We start from the raw sequence: 22,559 nt of genomic DNA on the forward strand, positions 1-22,559 counted from the left end.
GTACTCTGTGATAATGCAATGATTTGGACAGGGCTTCATCTCACAGAGGCTCTGGTGATTGCCCTGAAAATTGATGCAGGTCCCATAGCACTGGGAAATTTTATTAACAAAATCAGTCAGTGCCTTTAATTCAGGGACCAGATATCTTTTTTCTTTCTTTGCTACCAGGGCTTTAAACATGTATTTTCTTGGAAATGGAGCTCTGACATAATAACTAAAGGATCTGGTGCTGAAATTTTCCACCCTTTCTTATTTTTCAAGTTTTAATATACCCATCTGAGGTGTAACATAGTTTTTTGAAATTAATCTTCATGTTGCCTTATTTCTCTGGATCTTAGAGGTAGAGGTTGAAGACCAGGCAAAAAAAAGTTTTGGAGCTGTATCCATCCTAAGACATTCCTATTCAGTTTATTGAAATTGTTTTAAAATAATTGTTACATTGCATTCGATTCAAAGACCATCCATATTATCAGCCAGTCATATTTATAAACTGTGAGAGGCTGTTAAACTAAGCATCTACTTCCCAATTTCATAATGGTTCCTACAGCAATATAGTAGTTTTTACATACTGTCTACAGTGATTCATTTGGTAATCTTTTTTTGTATGGGCAAATACATTTTTTTGCTATCCAGCATCCAGTATGTTGTTTTATTAACTCTGTTCCAAATACTGAATCTGTTTTTATTACTGTGTTTTACATAATTACATTAAGTTTGATTGTACAGTATCCTAAAATCAAAACAGTATGAAAAGTAATGTATAAAATATTTTAAAAATAAATACATGAGGAGTCCATATTTTCATTACTCAAGCTAAACTCATTGGTCATCTCCACTATATTATAAAACACCTTAAAGAACAGGACAACATAAGTATCTAACTAATCTTAATTACAGTACAACCATTTTTGGAAGTCACCTCAGTAGTTTCATGAAGTATTCTCATTTACAAATACATATAGTAAGCAGATATTGGGTGGAATACAACTGCAAACACTGATATTAGTTAATGGAGTTGCTATGTGAGTAGGATGATTATAGAAAGAGTTATTAATGCATTCATAACATATGATCAGCACATTCTCAATTCTCTTATGAAAGGGATATAAATCTATGAAACTATGATATTTGCAGATATCATTTGGGGTACTTAGAAGTACAGTTTACTTTAAATCTATTTATGATATTAGAATCATTATCATGGAAGTCTTTGAGATAATGGTAGAAGAAAATAATTTTTCTCTACTCCTTTCCCCCTTTTTTTGTAGTATTTCATTATCTTGTATTATGGATTGCCAGGGTAAGTAAAGCCATAATTCATTGTTCTCCTTCAGCATTTCTGAATTTGACCGGCAGACATCAAAAATTCACATCTTGTAATAACCTGCCGTAGAGAATCTTAACAATTGGAGCCTGACAGTCTTAGAAAGCTGTGATACATTTACCAAGGGAGAGCAAAGATCAAAATTGCTTAAATTGGTGTAGGAACAGATGAAAACCAGACAATTTGGCTCTATAAATTATATAGAGGACAATTATGATGCAATATATGTCCTCAGACAGTATGCCCAATTGATATGACTTCAATTGAAATAATTTGCCCACTCTTATCATAGGCTTATTTGGTTCTGATAGTAGAAGAAAAATTACTCCGGGTCTAACTTTTGTAATATTTCCTATGTCTTTTTGGCCTGGCTGCTTATTTTGCTGCTGCAGGTGAAAAATACTGCATTTTGCCCTAACCTAACCAATAGGCAAATCTGATGTTGTAATCTGCAAAAGAATTGGTCTGTAAATAATACCAGATAATCAGAAGGCTGAATAACTGGCTATTGTCAGCCATGAAAGATGAGAGCCACATGTTAAGTTCCAATTATATTGATTTATTGTTCATGCCCATGGACGGGAATCTAGTCAAATAGCAGCACTATTTTGGTGCTTGATAAGGATGAACAGAATTCAAAAAGAGATGAACTTAGTCCATTTGTGGCAATGTAGAGACTCTAGGCAGATTCCCCTTTTGATTCCACAACCAGACTCTGTCACTGTTTCTTTTATGGATTCCTACATCTTAATATTATATCGACATTAGTATATCTTGTTCTTAAAAAAAATAGCTAGTCTAGAGTACCAGTATGTAAAGCACATGGCACAGGCCAGGTCATTGCTTATGACATCATTATCTATGTTTATTATTAGATTTAGATTTAGACCTTGTCTTCAGCCCATGGACTTGTCAGTAGAGTTGTCATATTTGGACTGCAGTAATCTAGACAACCACTAAATGCAAGCAAATAATTAGTTTTCTGAATCTCATTGCTCCTATTTTTCCTTGTCCAGATTTTTGTAACACAGATTTGGTAGCTCTATTCATAGGATTAACAATGTAAAATAAAATACAATAAAAATAAATGAAAGCATTCTATTGGTACAACAAAAGCAACCAGAATAATTCTTGGAAATATTTCTTTGGGCTTATCCTTGTATTATTTTTACCCCAGTACTGTTCAATCCACCATTTCTTGAGGCAGAAATGCACATTATCCTATACCTTCATTTGCCCACCAGTAAGGCAGCCTCCATCCATTTTTGTTCTGCTATGCACTTTTTCTGACTTGTGCCAACGTAGGCAAAGCTGTCTGGTTGGTTCACCTTCTACTCTTCATTTAACTGTAGGCAAACACCTCTCCAAGAATAGTCTGCCTGGGTAGGGTTAACTAACCTTCTTAGCCCTTATAGGTTGCCTTAGCCATGTAAACAATTTGGTGGGGGCTCAGCCCTTACAGTGATGCAAACTATTAAAATTTAAAAAGGTACATAGTTCTTGCTTTCCATCAAAATAGCTTCAATGGGATTAGGTGCTGTCTCAGCCTGGCTGCTTCTTTTATAACTATAGTTCCCACCAAGTTCCAAACTCTGCCTTTAAGCCAGACTGCTATTGAGTACCTAAGCTGAATTCCAGGCAGGGATAAAACCATGGGCTCCTCACTACCGTGTTTCCACGAAAATAAGACCCAACGAGAATAAGTCCTAGCATGATTTTTCAGGATGCTTGTAATATAAGCCCCACCCCAAAAATAAGCCTCAGTTAAGATTTTCAGCCAGATGGACACATTTAGTACCGTATTTTCCCGAAAATAAGCCCTAACTGGAAAATAAGCCCTAACGCAGTGGTGGCGAACCTATGGCACGCGTGCCAGAGGCGGGACTCAGAGCCCTCTCTGTGGGCACACGCGCCATGCCCCAGAGATGACAACCGTCCCTCTTTAACCAGCCGCCCGCTAACTCACCAAGGTCCCACGTGGCCGGATGCATCCCAGCACGGCTGGTTTCCCTCCCCCCCCACCCTGCCTCGCCTTGTCTCACCTCACCACACAGGACGAGCCTCCTGCCCACTGCCCCACCTGCCAAAAAACCCCTGGATCTCACCCAACCCTGCCTGGCCCTCACAGGCATCCCTCCCCACAAGCAACATCGAAGTGACCACGCCCACCTTGGCCACACTCACCCAGTCTGCCATGACCACAACCACGCCTACCCAGTGGCCCGTGCCCACCTGGCACCCGATGATAAATAAGTGAGTTTTGGGTTGCAGTTTGGGCACTCGGTCTCTAAAAGGTTCACCATCACTGCCCTAAGGCGTCCTTTGGAGCAAAAATTAATATATAAGACCCAGTCTTATTTTCGGGGAAACACAGTATGTCCTGTGGTCTGGGCATTTGAATGTCAGCTTTCTTGTTTGCTCCTGTTGCAGTCATCCAGATGCTGCTTCTTGTTTTAGATAAGCGCAACAAGGATGGTTGGAGCCAAATCGTATGATGAAAAGTTGAAGGTGCTAGATATGTCTGGCCTATTGAATAGAAGGATTAAGGGGAACATAACTGTCTTCCAGTACATGAGGGGCTGTCACAGAGAAGAGGCGATTGACTTAGTGTCCAAAGCACCAGAGGGCAGGATAAGAAGTAATGGGTGGAAGCTTGTTGAAGAGATATCCAACTTAGAAGTAAGGAGAAATTTTCTGATAGTGAGAACAATTACTCAGTGAAATAGCTTGCCTCCCAGAGTTGTGAGTGCTCCATCACTGAAGTTTTCAAAAGTGGACTGGATAACCATTTGATTGCAATGGTGTAAGGCTCCTGCCTTGAGCAGAGGTTTAGACTAGAAGTTCTCTGAGGTGCCTTCCAGCTCTATGTTCTATATTTCCATGTCTGCTTGTTGTCTCTTCCTTCCTTCTTCTTCTGCTTATCTATCCACACTGTGGGTTGGCTGAGGATGCTTTCAGCCTCATTCCCTCATTGTCCCATTATTACAATTCAATAATGATCACAATTCTAAGATTTGGATGCAGTTGATACATCTGGACCAAATTGTGAAATCAAAAATTGTTTTTGTTTTCACTGAACATTTTGCCAATCCACAGTTTTAGATCATGTCATTTCCTCTTGAGGGGCACAATGGTTCAGCAATTAAAGACCCTGAACTTGTCAGCTGGAAAACTGACGGCCGGGTTTGAGACCCAGATGCTGTGCAACAGGGTGAGCTCCTGTTCCTGCCCCGGCTCCTGCCAATCTGCCAAAATGTGCAAATGCAAGTCAACAAAGTATCACTTTGGTGGGAATGTAAGAGCAGTCCATGCCTCATTGTATAGTCATGCTAGCCACATGACCATGGAAGGGTCTTCAGACAACGCTGGCTCCCTTGGCTGAAAAATGGGGATGAGCACAGTCTCCTAGAGCAGGGTTGGCAACCTCATCCCTTTTATGACTCATGGACTTTAACTCCCAGAATTCCTGAGTCAGCATAGCTGGCTCAGGAATTCTGGAAGTAGAGATCCATGAGTCATAAAAGAGCTGAGGTTGCCTACCCCTGTCCTAGAGTCAGACATGACTGGAGAGCGGAAACCTTTACCTTTAATTTCCTCTTGCCACAGCTCAAGTAGTTTAAAATCATATAATTGATTATAAGGTAAATTTAAAATATTAATGATCCTTTTGCCTCCTTATTTTAAAATACACCTATTTTCAAACTGAAATTCATCTAGTTTAAAGGTACGGTGTGAATAAGGATCAAAATTTTATTTCTGTTCAACCTTCTCCCAAATATATAATAATAACAATGCATCCAACTGCTTCCATGAGGCCCAAAATGTTCTTTGACTGCCTGGTTGGACAGGCCAGTGTGTATGAAATTAAATATAAGAAGAAAAAAGCCTCTGCGACAATTTTGTGAGACAATCTTGATAGGAAAATATAATTTGTTCCCCATTAAGGAGTTAGAATAGCACTTTTTTAAAAACAAAAAAAAGAAATTTATATTTGGCAAAACCATCTCTAAAACTATGCCATATTAAAGACTGTCTGCACGCAATGAAACCAAATGCAACCAAAAATACCCAGGATGGGTAATCTAAGGCAATACTATCTATAGTTTACATGCCAGGATTGCTATCAAAATATTGGCATCAGTGTATGTCAAGAAAATTGGATAATGGCTTGCCCAATTAGTAGAAACTGAAAACAGTCTCATATTGGAAAGCATCATTATAAACCTTCAATGTACACAGAAAAAAAAATGTATGTCCTATATTACTTCCTAAGATAGCCATCAAGACTGGGAGAGTTTCCAGCTTTTATAGGTTAAAGGGTATCTATTATTTCCTGAAGATAGAAAAGTACAGATTGATAAATAGCCTGGTCATATGTATGTATTTTTGAAATAACTTATTTAAATATAATTATTTTTCCCAGTAATCTTTGATTCACTGTCATAAATGCCAAGTCCAAACATAAAAATCTTCATTTATTAAATCCAAGTCTTAAAATTTGCCCTGAATATTTTTAATAGTATATAACCCCGGGTAAATAATATTTGGATTTACGTAATGTTGCTTGTATTTCAGTAGAGAAGAAAATGTTAGATTGAAATTGGTGGCAAATAAATTTCAAAAGTGTATTACTCATTCAGTGTTTTTGTTTTGTGTAATTCAATAAATAATCTATATTAAGTGTACAAAGAATATTAAGTTTTGGTTTAGCAGATATAAAAGCTTCGCATGTCACCAGTGTAGATTATCTTAAGATGTGCAGTATGATGTGCAGGTTGTCCTTGATTTACAACCACAATTAAGCCCAGATTTTTCATTGCTTAACAGGGCAGCCGTTCAGTGAATTACACCCCATTTTATGACCTTTTTGCCATGTGAATGATGCAGTTGTTAAGTGAATCATGCGATTGTTAAGCAAATGTGGCTTCCCCCATTGACTTTTTTTGTCAGAAGTTCCCTATGAAGTTTGCAAATGACAATCCCAGGGCACCATCATAAATACATGCCGTTTGCCAGTTGCTCAGATTTTGATTATGTGACCGTGGGGATGCTGCAACGGTCATAAGTGTGAGAACTTATCATAAATAACTTTTTTCCATGCAGTTGTAATTTTGAATAGCCATTAAAAGAATAAATGTAAGTCCAGGATTATGTGTACTAGTTAAGGCACCAGACTATAGACTGGGAGGCTGGGAGTCCTAATACCATTTTAGGTACAAAGCTGGGTGACTGTGGGCCAGTCACTCTTTCTTGGACCTAGGAAGAAAGCAACGGCAAACCACTTGCAAAAAGTTTTGCCAAGAAAACGGCAGGGATTTGTCCAGGCAATTGCTAGGATTCAACACTTACTCACAGCCCCTCGCCCCCATAAAAGGTTATGTTACACAAGTACTGAGAAGTTCCTGGATTTCCTTCTCCATATTTTATTGTTCAGTTTTTTAAAAATGTATTTTTCCATCAAGTATTCAACCACAAGTATTTGCTTTAAAATTAACCCAAACAATTACATCAGAGGTTTCTGTTTCTATATATATATAAAACAATTCTCAAAAATGATGTCTGACCTCTTTCTTCTTTTAATAATGATACATAATTTAAATACTACCATCAAAAAAGAGAGTGATTATTACTGATAATTGATAGTATTTGGGAACATGATTGGATATTGCAGTAGACTCGGTGTTTTTCTGCCTGATTATTTATGAAAAAATAAACAAGTCAAGAACAGGCTTGATGTAAGATTAGGAAAACAAAATCTTGGTGTCAAAAATGTAAAAATCACCATATAGCAACTTGAATTAGAATCCAGCATACAAGTTTGCAGCAATTAACAATGAGACTTAAAACTGAATAAAATGAATTCTATAGGGACTTCTGGTAAAAACATATTGAAAAGACAATAAAGCAGTCAAACAGTGCCTTGGTAAGGTCACACTTGGAATACTGCATCCAGTTTTGGTCACCACGATGTAAAAAAGATGCTGAGACTCTAGAACAGTGGTTCTCAACCTTTCTAATGCCGCGACCCCATAATACAGTTCCCCATGTTGTGGTGACCCCCAACCACTTATACATCACCGGGTGCCAGGGGCGTGGCCAAAGAAAAGGGGAAAAAATGGCGGACAGCCTTGTTTGGCGACCCCCGTGAAATGGTTGTTCGACCCCAAATGGGGTCCCGACCCACAGGTTGAGAACCACTGCTCTACAAAGAGTACAGAGAAGAGCAACAAAGATGATTAGGGGACTGGAGGCCAAAACATATAAGGAATGGTTGCTGGAATTGGGTATGTCTAGTTTAATGAAGAGAAGGATGAGGGGTGACATGTAGCAGTATTCCAATATCTCAGGGGTTGCCACAAAGAAGAGGGAGTCAAGCTATTCTCCAAAGCACCTGAAGGCAGGACAAGAAGCAACGGATGGAAACTAACCAAAGAGAGAAGCAACCTAGAACTAAGGAGAAATTTCCTGACAGTTAGAACAACGAATTAGTGGAACAACCTGCCTCCAGAAACTGTGAATGCTCCAACACTGGAAGTTTTTAAGAAGAGACTGGACAGCCATTTGTCTGAAATAGTATAGGATGTCCTACCTGAGCAGGGGGTTGGACTAGATGACTTCCAAGGTCCCTTCCAACTTATTATTATTATTATTAACATCATTAATAATAATAATAATAATAGTAAAGTTGGAAGGGACCTTGGAGGTCATCTAGTCCAACCCCCTGCTCAGACAGGAAACCGTACACCATTTCGGACATTGTAGGCATTGTAGAGTGGCATTAATACTTCACGTGATCTTGATTCTATCCCTCTGTTAATGCAGCCTAGCACTGTGTTGGCCTTTTTGGCAGCTGCAACACACTGCTGGCTCATATTTAGGTGATTGTCTACTAGGACTCCAAGGTCCCTCTCATAGTTACTACTATTGAGCATGGTGCCACCTATGCTGTACTTGTGCATTTGGTTTTTTTGCCTAAATGTAGAACCTTGCTTTTTATTATTATTATTATCATCATCATCATTATTATTATTGGCTAGCCCATTAAACTGGTGGATATGACCATTACAACCAGAAGTCACCGATTTATGTACCTGATTCCTGAATTATCTTTTTGAATCAAGATGATTCTTAAGATTTTTTATTGTGATAATTTTAAACTCACTGTGAGTGAATTTATGATTTGTAAGGTGAAGGATGGATTACAGAGATTTCTAAACTGAAAACTTTTTAATAATAAGTTAAGTTTATATTGCTGTATATTAGTGGAAATTACTGTGTACACTTAAGCAAAACACAGGCAATCCATTGCACTGACTATGGATAAAAAATACTTTCTTTTTTGGGGGGGTTATTGTGGGGTCCCTCTTTTTTCTTTATGTGTTCAAAGCTTAACTCAATCTCTGCAGTTTAACTGCATGTCCTAAGGTTTTTTTACATGAAAGGGAGCTTTTGATAGCCTTTGTTTAGCTTTTCTTGTGTAAATCAAACAAGATAAGTATACAGTTCACACCTATAATAAAATAACTGTTGCTTTCTGAATATTCTGTTTGTCAGCCAGCAGATGCTGCTCCAAGGATACCTAAATTTGGAAGGATAGGAAAAGGTTTCATATTCTTGGCTGCAGTAAAGATTGTAGTGTAGCCAAGAGTTTAGCCAGGCTGTTAAGTGTTAGGAGAATTAATGGAGAATGTGGAAGTAAAACCACATGTTGTGATCATGTGATATCTGATTTAATAACCAAATAACATCATCATTCTGATCATGTGATATATCTGCTTAGTGACAGAGTTGCTGGTCCCAATTGTGGTTGCTAAGTGAGGACCATCTGTATTTAGTTTGGTAGAACTGTATACAATTTAGCGACCAGCTTTGTACCCCCTAAATACTATTGAAAATAAAGGGGTTTATTTAAGTGATTGTAATTGTTGCTGTGACTTCATTGTTACTGTGCTGTTGAAAATGGTGTCTAATTATGTCTGTTAAAAGGAAGGCATAACACATGCTGCATCTAAAACAAACTTCAATAAACTTTTTTTTTTCAAAGGTTTATTTAGGGGGAATGTTCTGGGAAGTGATGCTATTTTCAGCCAAATGGCTGGATGCCAGAGAAACTGGTAAGTGGTAAAAATCATTTTAGGTTTGTCAAATCTTAAAGCAAAATGTTTAGTGGTAAGCTGTACTGTACTAATTGTAAACTTCATTGAGTGAAGATAATATATGGAGTCAACAATTTAATTAGGTTAAAAACTGCCAATACCTATAAGACAACTGAGATGCTGAGAATCTATACTTTTTTCTCCTTTTTAGAATACAGGAAATCTCTTTTCTAGTGGATACATTTTGATCCCTGAGCAATATCATATTTTAAAAGGGAATGCTATAAAATAATTCATGTTGTAAATAGGCAAGATGTTTCAAATTGGTGCTCTTGAGATACCGAACTTTAAATTTCATTTTTTGTAGATCCAAATTGGCAGTTACGGGCTTTGAAATTCAGCATTTGTCGAATTTGGAGTATACCAAGTTGTAGGAAGCTGGCTTGCTCCCCAAATTTTAATATGTATAATGAAGTCTAAACCTGAGAATCCTAGAGAGAGTCTGAAATACCTCCGGATAATATGTAGCAAATCAGCAAGGAGTTCTTCTATCATAGCATATAGCTGTTGCAGAACTAAAAAAAAAATGGTTGCAACTCTGGAAATTGCCTATCAGTCTAGTTTGGAGGCAGATATTAAAATGGGAATATATTGCAAATAGGAAATTGCTATAAAATTCAATTTCATGTGAATAGTAAGAGCGAAACCACTAAAAGGCCAAGTGACTGCATGCTTCCAAAGAAGATTTAAGATTTGGCTGTTTAACAATGGAAAAAGAGTTATTTTGTACATATTTCTCTACATTTTGAAGCAATTCTTTAAAAGAATTTGTACAGTCCTGATGTATCATACAATGAAACTTTGATACAGTGGATTATTATTCATGCAGGCAACTGAATAATTTCCTCAGCGATTTGCATCTTTGGTAAAGACATCATTATACAAATTGATGCAAATGATATAATTGGCATTATTAGTGTAATGATGTCATTATGGAAATGATGCAAGTTGCTGCAATAATATGGTGTAGCACTTAATGGACGTTTATGAATAACAGACACCCACGCCCCTGAATTAGTCCATTCCTATGACTGTACTATCATGTTTATGCTACATTCATTAGACAAAATACACTGTAATCCATAAAAACTCTGAATTTAGTCAGGTGTTACTCTTTAAGATGGTCTTGGTTGTTTTGTGGCTGCTTACTATGTATTTCTGTTGAATTGCTACATCCTCAGGACATATTATCTTGCAAGACTGAGATCTGAAGAGAGAATTTGCAGAAAATGAGGATTAAAATTGCTCATTTCCAGCGTTAGATATTCATATCATATGATAAGCGAATTAGACATTGACTGAATGTGCTTAATATAAATTTCTCAGTTATCAAACTTGCTCCAATAGAGTAGTTCCGTTTGGATTGTTCTGTTCTTATATGATTCATTCTCAGAACTTATTGATCATGTTTTGTTTAAAACAAATCCTAATTACAATTTCCTGCAAGTTTCTAGGAGGTGGAGATTTTGGTACTGCAGTGCCAAATCTATGGCAAATAAATTGTTCACAGGGACTTTCTCCCATATCAAATTTCAATGCATTTTCATTAAAAAAAACCTTAATTAATTTGATGACTCTTTTTAAGAATAAAATTTCATTATGTAATATTCTATAAAGAAATATGCAATCCTAAAATCAGCAAGTTGACCCTGATAGTACATGCAATAAGATTTTTCTAAAATATAACAAAATCTTTGTATGTGAGTAAATTGTTCTCTGAAACCTTATTCCTAAAACTATGAGTATGGAGTCTGTCAAATGTAGAAATTTGTTTCACTTTTGCTGCCAATGTAGCCTGTCCTGCAGTAAATTTTATAAACTGCAGGTGCTCCTTAGGGCACCAGGTGGCTCCAGTAACCAGCACACAAGGTAAGTTTTGGTGAGAATAATGGATGAACAGATTCTCTAAGAAATGATTAAATATGTATAGTCATGGATTGGTACACTTTTTAATAATTATTGAGGGACTTCTAGAAAAACAGTATATTTGATTGTGATATGAATAAGAGAAAGTTCTCCTTGTCAATTTCTTGATTTGGCAATTTACAGTATAATTGCATTGTTGTTTTATGAGCTTGTTTTAGTTTTGAGTTGTTTTAGTATTTTGTTGTATGTTGTCTTCAAATTCCTAATTTTCTAAAAAATTAAGATGAAATTGCTAAAGCATGTACATCTAATAACTAAATTATATCACCTGTATAAACTCCTTCTTAAGTGGTGTATATATCTGGTATTTATTCAAAAGCTCCATTTTGTTTAATGATACTTAATCCAAAGTAGGAATCACAAATGCTGTCCCCTGTCTCCCATCAGGAGGAAGAATAGACATTATACCTCAACACCATTCTCTGAAATGTACTGTCTAAAAAAAACTATCCCCTTCCTCAATCCAGATTGTTGAATATCACAGGTGACAAAACTACTGAGATAGGCTGCTGATAGATGGAACACACAGTATTTTCCCCTGTCCTTCTAAGTGCAGTCACTGCTTGCAAAAAAGAAGCTAGATGCCTAGTGTGACAAGCTTTGGATTGCTTTACCATTGTCTATCAGGAGAGAGGTCAACCTCTAGTGGATACACTGCCTTTACTGTTATCTTGTTGGGAATCACCTCAGGGGAAACAAGAATGAGCCCGCCAATACATCCATTAACTCAAATCTCATTCTCACTGCATCCTCTGGAATACCCAGGTCAGACAACTTTGGATTGCTTTACCATTGTCTCTTAGGATGGAAGTCAACCTCTAGTGAACACACTGCCTCTGCTATTTTCTTGTTGGGAATCACCACAGCTCTGTAGCCGCACCTTTAGATATTTAACAGTGGGCACCTCCAGCCCAATGCCAGGTATCACCAAATAGCTGATCAGGAGCATTGCTTCTGTTACATTTTGCTACCAGAATGAGCTGTTTGGTTACACAATCTTTTCCAGCTCTTCATTTACTACAGACCACCAATACATCATCCTGAAGATTGCCCATCTCGGTAACTCATGATTGCCCATCATGCTACTGCAAGCCCCCCATAGCACTAGCTCACAGCTTGGGAGCTCCAAAACCCTCCTCCCCAACCTTTTCCCGCCCTTTACAACATGCTTTTGTACCTTGAATCCTGAAGATCCAAAACCTTAGAGCATTAATGACACACAATTGATAAAGCTACTTTTTGTGATCTATTCATGTATCTTATCTTAATGCAACTCAGATGCCTCCCCCCCATATATGTTACCTTTTCATTGTTTGTTCAGCTATCAGATATTTCTGCTAGATGACTCACTATTGTATCAAACAGTTGCCAAGACCAATGTTTACATATACTTTCCCCAAAGTCTTTATTTCCCCCCTCATTTGTTTGTCTTATCTATTGACATCAGATCCACTCTGTTGAACAGACTCAACAATTTTGCTTTGGGTTTTAATTCTTATCTCTGTTTGACCAAATAATGTTGCTCCTTTTCTTTCGTAAAATTTGAGAAGTATGCTTTTTTCTTCTCTGATTCCACAGTAATAATTGATCTTCTCTCACCTAACTGCCTCAGTTCTCTCACTTGAGTTTACTATTGGTTATATTGATTGCTTTATTTCTGCCTAGCTCTCTGCTATCAATTTCTTTCTTTCTCTCGAATCATATAGTGTTTTTCAAATGCCTAGCTTTTTCTTTCTCTAACCTAAAAAGGATGCAGAGATCTATCATAAGATTCAACATTGTAATCTAATTTCTAAAACTAATGACTTTGCTTCTATTTTACATCATTCATTTGCTATTTTAAGTAATAATTATGGATGCTTATAATTGTAAAGAGAAATGTAGCGAAAAGAAGAACTTCCAGGAAAGCAGCACCTTTTTCTTTCCTATTCTTTTCTTCAATATTTTTTTAGAAATATTTGTCGAGTGTATCACCATCTCATGCCCATACAGGAGTATAGTGGGTAGATCCAGCAAAGTAACTGTATGAATTCTGAGTTACTGTCATCATTTTGCTCGTCTTGAGATTTTCAGTATCCAAGCCCTAGAAAGAAGGAGACAATCATTGTTTGAAAACTTTCTTGTCTTCCTAATTTCTAGTATGGCAGAAATGGTTAGCACGGCCTCTACATGCCGTGGCAAGCATGTAAACATGAAGTGGCACTATTAGACCTCTAAAATTAATATTTAAATGGCCAAGGTTTCCTAACACCTTCACATTATCACTTGAGAACTCCAGAGATTTCCAGAGACAACACACACAAGATTTCACTCATTTCTTTTGATTTTTCTTAAAAAAAAAGGGGGGGGGGACAGGTAACTGTACATGAAATTACATGGTGGTGCTCACTACTACACCTGAAAACATTTGCTCTGCATGATGTGGCTAAATTCTTTTAAGTACCGACCCTGCCTGCATTGTGCTACAGCCCAGAAGAATCAAGTTAGCACAATTTGGAGCTTCTGGCAGGAATCAAAATAGGAGATAGGCTTCTGGTTACATTTAAAAAGTCTGCATTTATTTGATTTCAATGTAGCAGTTTAAAATAAAATAGATAAAAACAAGTAATATAAAATAAAAATACATGACAGCTAACCTTTATAAAATAACTGTCAATGAAGCCAAAAGATGGGCTCTGTCACAGTTTTGGGCCTGCAGGCCCAGGCACAAAACCAAGTTTTTATTGCCTTGGGAAAGGCCAGCTAACTCAGATGGAATGATGCTCTATAGTAGGGGTCCCCAACCCTCAGTCCATGGACCAATACCAGGCTGCAGCATTCCAATCCACATAAACAAGCAAAGCCCCATCCGCGAGATGCAGGTAGCACGCAAAACCATGTACCCTCTGGTTTGTGGAAAAACCTCTCTCCATGGAACCGGTCCCTTGTGCCCAAAGGTTGGGGACCTCTGCTCTACAGGGTGGGCCCCCTGGCAGAAAAGACCTCCCACATTGGCCCTGCCAGCTGACATTCAGAGTATGCTCCTCCTGCCAAACTGGATTGGATAGATAGAAACAATTGGGGAGAAATGGTCCTGTAATTAGCCAGGTATTAAGGCATGAAAAACTTTAAAAGTAAACTACTAGCGCTTTGAATTGCACCTGGAAGTACACTGGAAGCCAGTGTAACTTGTGGAACAGTGGTATCAAGTATGCTGAAAAATGAACATTGAACCCTTCTCAAAGACCTGGGATAGGCAGATGTTGTTTGATGGTGTTAAAGATATCATCGCAGGATGCAAGCTGTTCCCAACTAAAGTTGCCTTTTGCAGTTGACTGGTGGTGATTTTGTCAATGCCCAATGGTATTCAAATAGTATTCCAGATATTTTGTAATTTCATCCACGGCACCTATTAGTATTAGTACTATCTTTGCTTTCTTTTGCCACAGTCAGGCCATTTGCAGTTTTGTAGGTCTTTCTATTTTGTGATTTTTCTCCGGTCCTTTCTCTTATCTTCTGTCGTCCCGTCTCCAGGTACTGCAGTGCCCATTATTCAGGCTTTTTTGTTATTCTTATCAACAGTTCTCTAGTCTGGGGTGTTATATGGCAGGTACTTGTCTGTTTGAATTCTAAAGCCCCATACCACTTTAATTTCTTCCTTTTCTTTTACTTTGTCTATTTTTGGTCTCACGAGCTGTTGCTTCAGGCAAATGGTATTTTATTATTATTCTTACAATTTTATTATTTATGAACGTCTGTTTTTTTTATATCCAACTTGTTTGATACAATGATAGACAGCATGCTACAGTGAACCTGCTCTAAAGATCTTACAGGAATCAACTATTTGGGTGCCATTCTGGTTTATGTGTTTTATATTGTGCATCAGAATTATTGCAAGGAATCTGGCAGTTCATATTGGTTTCTTTTACTATTTATTAACATTTTCGGCCTGAGAAATCAAAAATGAAAACATGTCTTCAAAACATTTTGCTGCTTTTGTGAATTAAAGAAAAAGATGCAAGTGATGATAAAAAGTGAATTGGAGTGTGTCCAAACAGTGGATGTGGAAGAGCCATGTTCTAAATCTCTTGGGTAGATTTGGAACTTAAGTTAGTTTGAATTAGTTGACTTCCATCTCGATGGTCAAAGCTTTTTAACTCGTCTTAAAGCTACGGGTAGAGGGAGATACCAACTGGTTTGTCAGTGGAGCTACTTCTGAAAATTAAAGGTCACTGTTATCTTTAAAAATGCTTAGACTATATACTGAACTCATGAGAACACAGATCAGCAAGGGCACTGGCAAACTGGAGTAGTCTAGACTATATATAAACTTCATTTAACCTGAAGATAAAAGACCCTCAATCTCCTGCTTCAATCATAAATCCAAAGCATTGTGAAAATCTGTAGATAAAATCTGGGGTCTGTGAGTCATGGGAAAAGGAACAGGGGAATGCTTTCCTTTCATATGGTTATATTTATATAACCATATATTTTCAGTTGTAATTTAAACATACTTCTTGACATTCTTGTATTTTGTTTCATAAAAAGAATAAATCTTTTGATTGCTATGCACTGGTCCAGTGATGATGTCCTGTAGTTAAATGTTATTATTCAGTAAATTTATGTGTAATAGAAATGTATTAGTTGTATAAAAGATGGTTCATTTTGTTCTGTTATACCAGCTAAAGCAAACTACAGATTACCTGCTGAGTTACTTAATCTAAATATTTCTTCTTCTCATGTTTTGAGTTCTTGGGATAAAGATAGTAACATGCATAAGCCACCCATTGATATTTCTTTCTTTATTAAATTTATATTGCTCAGTAATTCAGAATAACCTACATAGCATTCTTTCCTCCATTTTTTTTCCAGGACAGCTACCCTACACAAGAGATTAAATAAAAAGAAAGTCAATCAATAGGCTTCCATGGTAGACTTGATCTCTGTCTCTTTCTGGTCCTAATTTCTAACCCAGTACATCCCATTGACTTAATGGTGGCACAGGATTTAAATTTGTATTGAAACAATATATTACACCACATTATAGTTGCTTGAAAGTAGCATAATACAAGCATTATGCTTTCCTAATGAAATTAAAATTCAGAACTATTTGTATTGATACAACAGAATGGAAAGTTTTTTACAGCACAGTCAAGCTAATTTTTTATTCCGAAAGATTTTAATTGTTTTAGGGCATACACTTGTTTTCAAGATTTACAAATTGGCTTCAGGTTGTATTTGTTTTTCACTTTTTAAAATTTTGTTTGATAAATTCGTAATAAAAATAAAAATTCCTAGTAGTCCTGGAAGGAGCCAATTAAAATCTCTTCCTGTCTTTATTTCACTCTCTATATTATGGATTGGAAGGACCTAAATAATAGGACTTAACTATGTGGTTTTAAGTTCCAAATGCCCTCATACCATCTATTTACAACAGTAAGGAGCTACTTCTCCATAACTGGTGCAGCAGTTAGAGTGCAGTACTGCAGGCCACTTTAGCTGACTGTGTTCAGCAGGTCAGCGGTTCAAATCTCATTGGCTCAAGGTTGACTCAGCCTTCCATCCTTCCGGAGTAGGTAAAATGAGGACCCAGATTGTTGGGGGCAATGTAAATATATATATATATATATATATATATATATATATATATATATATATATATACATTGCTTACTGGTGTACATCGCTTAGAGAGTGCTTGTACTTAAAGCGGTATATAAGTCTCATAAATAAATAAATAAATAAATAAATAAATCCTGGGTGGTTGTGGTACCTTTAGCACTACATGGATTGTTTGTTTGTTTTTACTAGCCACCAACTTCCACCTGGATAGGTAATTTATGTGTAGAAATATACATTAATTTGGTTCATCCATTTGATTCTGATATTCTCCTGTGTGCTGTAACTACAGGGCTTAGGCTTCGGTGCTATAATTCCCATGGATAAAGAAATATTCTAGGAGAAAATTATCAGTCTTAGTTCAGGTAGGTATTGCTGCTCTATGGAAACATTGCTGATAAGCAAGTTGTTATTTGTACCATTGTGCTATATTGTAAAGATCAGAAAATTCACAAAGTAGGGAATTTTTATTGTTGAATAGAACAGCTGGTGTTTTTTTTTCAAAAAATCCACATCTGCTTTTGAAGTCTCAGTACCACTCCTAAAAAAATTAATATATGACATATTTCAATATGCATGTCGATAAACACATTATGTTTATAAGGACTGATTCCAATGCAACATTTTGGCTTGATCCTTGAAAAATATACCAAAAAAAATCTGTATTGGAATGAAACTATATAGATTGTCTATAAAATGTGTTTGGGTTGGAGACTAAATTGTGACTATCTTTGCCTCTCATGTGTATATTTTGTTTTATAAATAATACTTTTGCATTTTGAAAAAAGTATTCCCTGTCCAAGGAATACTATCGCTTGCACATATGATTTAAGAATTTGGTCATGCTTGAATTTGTTTACCTCATTCTTTTCTACCTAATTTCATATAATATTTTTGTAGTCTGATCAAAGTTCATTCTCTATGGATGAGCAAAATACAAAATGTACTTACATCATATTGATCACTCCCTTTTTTATTCAATTCTTGTCCTTAATTTTTTTCAATTCTCTTTCTTAAATCATCCACCATTCCTGACCCTTTAATTTCTGGTTTAACTCCTCATTCTAAGTGCTTCATTCCCTGCACATTTACTTATTTTTGTTTCTCCTGACATATCCACACATTTTAGCCAGCAACATGGTATCATCTGCATATCTAAATACACAATCATACAACATACAATTTAATATTTACTGAAAAGCATTTGAGTTTTTAGCCACCAACATGATATCATCTGCATATCGAAATGTGCAAACACATTCCCAATCCTTCATATCACCACAACTTTTCCGTATATAATTAGCTATACATGCGACAAACAAAGGCAGCATCACATAACCTTTTCTTACTCTGCCCTCAGTGGTAAACCATTCTTTAAGCATCTCATTTAATTGAACTCAGCAAGCCAGCTTCAATCCCATGCCATGCAAAACATTACAATTCAAGGCTATTCATTTTGTTATGTATCTTCCCTAAATGAAGTGATCTAAAAGAACTGTTAGAACTTTTAGTAAGAATGAAGAACAACATTGAAGAGACAGAAGAAATATACACAGGAAGAAGCATGTAGTACTTTGATTTACAAAGAAGAGAATGATCCAAGGAAATCTCAAGTATATTATAGATCAATTTCTTAGTTTGAATGTCAATTATATCCAAAAGTCAACTGAAGTTTCTTCAGTTATGCCATCTATACCTGCAGCCTTACCATTTCTTACCAGTCTTAGAGCATATATAACTTCTTTTTCATCCACCTTTTTTGATCACTAAAAATATAGAACATTCATTTTATTTTCATTTCGACATAGGATTGCATACAGGAATATTCCAAGAACTGCTAATCTACGTCTTTATTTGTGGAGCAATAGAAAACTTAAAGGAGAGTCTTACAGAAATAGTCAAGATATAACATTTAGCCTGCAATCTTATCCTCATTGGACCCTACTGAATTCAGTAGTGATTATGAAATAAACATTTATAGAAATTCTAAATTTACAAATGTTATTCTGATTACAGTAGAACAAAAGAAATAGAAGAGAAAACATAAGTTATTTCCCTTTTGATGGAGTATTATCCAACTTGTCTGGTGCCAAAAACTAATGGATTCTTTTACCGGAAATTGAAAATTAAAAAGGATGAATCAGTATAACATTCAAGGTTTTATAATATGCATTTGACTTAAATAATGAATGTTAAATCCAGAGACAGCCAATCAGCTGCAATATTTCTTGGCAATAATCTTTCTCACTCACACTCTTTTAATAACACTTTTTATGTCATTAAATAATCGGAATGTCAAAATAGGGACTGAAGTAATCTTTGAAAGGGGAAACAAATTAAAGCATCGTACTAACAATGAGAATAAGTTTAAAATATGTACATTTCCATTTTAAAACACAAAATTATACTTCTACAAAGGAATAAGCCAAACTGCCTGTAATATAATAGTACATTTATTTAACATCAGGTACAACGGAACAAGTTTTGCAAGTTTTTTAATAAAAAAATTAAAAGTTATTGAATTACTGAGTATTAGGTTCACCATGAAAGATAAGAGCAGGACAATTTTGCATTCAAACTCTACTGTAAGGAAGGGGAGAGAGAAATCTATATTTTGATGCTGCTAGAAAGGCAGAATTCAATTGTATTCAAACTAGAGAAAAAAAAATTACATTTGGAAAATGTAAAAATTGTATAACAAGAATGATCTCTCCTGGGGAAAAGTCTAAGAACATGGAATGGAAAACTTTTGGCAAGACAATAGATAGATAGATAGATAGATAGATAGATAGATAGATAGATAGATAGATAGATAGATAGAACTTCGTTAAAGGAATATAACCGTGAAATACATAGTTATTAGATTTGACAGTATTTCAGTAATCGTATATGATTTGTATACAGTAGAATACGATGGGTTATGCCCCGGTGGTGTTAATCATATTTAGCTGACATAGAAACCAGTGGAATATTAGTCATGACAAATGCAAATTAATTTCAATGAAATTTAATGTAAGTACTTTAATTCGAGATGAAGCCTAGATGGTTATGTATAAAGTAAGAGCATGTCAAGGTTGTTTTTTTTTTTCATTTTCCAACTGGTAATTTACGTTGCTAAGCAAGACAATTGTTAAGTGAGTTTTGCCCCATTTCACAATCTTTCTTGCCCCGGTTGTTCAGTGAATCACTGCAGTTGTTAAGTTAGTAACACTGTAAAGCAGAGGTCCCCAACCTTCGGTCTGTGGACCGGCACCAGTCCGCCACATGCCAGCAACCGAGCCATGTAGACAAAGCCCCATCTGAGGGATGCAGGCAGCACACAAAACCACACACACACACACCCTGGTCTGTGGAAAAAACTCTCTCCATGGAACCAGTTCCTGGCACCCAAAAGGTTGGGCATCGCTGCTGTAAAGTGAATCTGGCTTCTCCATTGACTTTGCTTGTCAGAAGTTTGCAAAAGGTGTTCACATGACCCTGGGTCACTGTAGCCGTCAGTTGCCAAGCGTCCAAAATTTGATCACGTGACCATGGGAATGCTGCAGTGGTTCTAAGCGTCAGTGCCATAAGTCACTTTTTCAGTCCTGTTCTGACTTTGAACAAATTGAGGACTAGCTTTAAATCTCCTCATACTTTCCATTAAATAAAAAAGTTCCTAATTATGACTTTTAAAATGTTAAATTAATTCAAATTTGAAAGTGAATAATAATCAGTAAAGGTTTGATGCAACTACAATTCTTATTTATAATTGTAAAACATATATTCAAATGCAAATTGTTTATCCAATCTGGAGGGGGACACACATACACACACACAACTGTGTACATTCAGTTAACATCTGGGTAAGGGGATTAATATAAATATCATTTAGTAAAAAGAAAGGGGAGGACAAGGACTAACATTAACACTGCAAAACTCAGTAGGTGGAAAAAAGGCAGTTTAAGCAGAATGTTTATGTGGAAACCAGATATGGCCATGTTTGTGTTTAATGTAGCCATAGGGACCTAAAGCTAAACAAGCCCAATGAATGTGAAAAATCCCCTTTGTATTCCAGTTAATGTTCAGCGAAAATGTATAAGATCAGATTTAACTCTTGCTTCTTTCCCCATTGAAACAAAATTTGAAAGAAAATAGGAAAAAGAGAAGTTATGAAACTGTCAAAGTATGCTTTCTCATTTTCTTTAACAAAGTTATTAAATTGAGAAGAAGAGCCTTTGGAGCCAAATTCTGCTCTTTTGTCCAGGCAGCCAGAGTTTGTACAGCTGCTTGATTTGTGGAGATAATATTTAACTCTTTTCTTGCAAAATTAGAAAGGTCTTTTCAGATGGGGCTTATGTGTTTCTGAAACAAAGATTCCAGTGATCTATTTTACTTTAATTGTTTTGGAAAACGTCTTGAAGCAGATTCAGATGTGACAACAAGTCACAGTTTGATCCTAGTTCGAAATGATATCCCATAGAGGAAAATGGGTGAACCTGTCTGTGTGTGAGAGGGAGGGAAAGAGAGAGAGAGAGAGAGAGAGAGAGAGAGAGAGAGAGAGAGAGAGAGAGAGAGAGAATTCATTCGGCTCCTCTTTTTACTCATTCAATTACTTAGAAAAATGTTCCCTCCTTTTAATTATAAAGCTGCAGTAATACACAGTAAATTCCCTATAAAAAGAGCCAGGATAGTCCAAAAGAACTGAAGAAATGTTTTCCAGTAGCTTATAGGGCGGTACAGGAAAAGAGGAATAAGGACAAAAGGTCCTGGTAAGCTATGCACTCTGGCTACCTGGAAATGATTGGAACAAGTAAAACATCTCTTATTGAATGTTCATATTTCACTCGAAGGAGTTAAACATTTGGAACAAGACTAGATGAGCCAGATGGTCTTTAGCTGTAACATTGTTCATATTGTTTAGATTACCGTGTTGCAAGTACAGCGCCTAATTTACCTTTTATGGGAAAAAGCGTGGAAAATTGACCACAGATGTACATAACCAGGAATGATGGCTGAGTAACACTTACCAAACCTCCCTAACAGACTTGATCCCACAGATAAAGAGCAAATACTGAAATGTTGGCAAATGCTGCAAGAGAATTCTCTAACATTGCCTATTTAAGTCTTTGCTTTAGAGCCTTGAACTTAAGTGTTAGGTCTGAAATAAATCAGACGTGATTTGTTTCACTCTTACGCTTTCACATTTCATTCCTTTATGCATCCTCGTGTGTGTATAGAACATGATTCATATAAAGCTTACATAAATTATTCCTCTCCCCTGCCCTTTTTAAAGTAGGCAGGCTGAGAAGCCAAGTGAATTGACTTCAAGCACAGCTCCTAATTAAAAAGAAAGGGTATGGTTCAGGACTTTTTTCTTTTCTTTTTTTGTGTGCTGTGTAACAGAAAGCATACACCTGCTATTAATATAGCTTTGATTTCAATCAGAAGCTAAGCTTGTGCCAAACCAATTAGGCAGACTATTGCTTATTTTTAGTCATAGGTTTCTGGATTTGTACTATACTGTAAATTCAAAATCCTATCTGAATAAAACTGTTTTCCCCTTCCCCACTTAGATGG

The 22,559-nt window shown here is 36.4% G+C and overlaps 1 protein-coding gene across 1 annotated transcript in view; it reads left to right on the top strand.

Annotated features, from left to right (window-relative positions):
• Positions 1-22,559, top strand: part of PARVA (parvin alpha) — an 82,675-nt gene that overhangs the window by 6,981 nt on the left and 53,135 nt on the right. The gene's annotated exons all lie outside the window — the stretch shown is intronic.

Source organism: Crotalus tigris, unplaced genomic scaffold (genome assembly GCF_016545835.1).
Source record: "Crotalus tigris isolate CLP2741 ecotype Arizona unplaced genomic scaffold, ASM1654583v1 scf7180000017744.3724543626:3957646, whole genome shotgun sequence".
NCBI classification, from domain to species: Eukaryota; Metazoa; Chordata; class Lepidosauria; order Squamata; family Viperidae; genus Crotalus; species Crotalus tigris.